General features: G+C 67.8%; 1 long non-coding RNA gene across 1 annotated transcript; it reads right to left on the bottom strand.

Moving 5' to 3' along the window:
* Positions 1 to 6: 6 nt before the first annotated feature.
* Positions 7 to 497, bottom strand: LOC104990335. The gene is made up of 3 exons (XR_825507.1): positions 425 to 497; positions 266 to 335; positions 7 to 148 (listed from the first exon to the last, which is right to left on the bottom strand). It is a non-coding gene; the product is annotated as an uncharacterized LOC104990335 (long non-coding RNA).

The raw sequence follows: 497 nt of genomic DNA, 5'->3' as shown, positions 1-497 counted from the left end.
GCCCATCGGTGGACACGGGTGTGCCCGGCCATGCAGGGTGGCCAAACAGGACAGGTGACATGGGGGCCTGGAGCCAGCGGTTTTCGGAGCAGACCTTGAGTGCTTACCTGGGCCCTGTCGATTCTGTAGAAGCGGCTGGCAGTGGTGGCTGTGGGGAGAGGGCTAGCTGAGGAAGGTGGCCCCCTATCCAGGCCCAGGTCTCCAGCCGCCCCACCCAGGACTGCCAAGGGACGGGGCGGGACCTGGCCCTTCAGGGGCCACTCACCATCGAGGAAGCACCACTTGGGGGACAGTTTCTGGCACATCGGGGACTTGGCTCCAGCACCTTCGGGCTCCTGGCAAGAGAGGCAGAGGCCGGGGCTGAAGGCCACCAGAACCTGGGCCGGTGGGGCCCCGTTGGGCAGGCCCTGGCCCCACCCCTCACCTGCCGGAGCCTCTCGATGTGAGCGCGGCACAGCTCCAGGTCGCTGTCTCCTGGGACCACCACAGTGCCCAGC

Source organism: Bison bison, unplaced genomic scaffold (genome assembly GCF_000754665.1).
Source record: "Bison bison bison isolate TAMUID 2011002044 unplaced genomic scaffold, Bison_UMD1.0 scf7180017864178, whole genome shotgun sequence".
NCBI classification, from domain to species: Eukaryota; Metazoa; Chordata; class Mammalia; order Artiodactyla; family Bovidae; genus Bison; species Bison bison.
The sequence above is the reverse complement of the archived record's forward strand: the minus strand, read 5'-3'. Positions and strand labels throughout refer to the sequence as shown.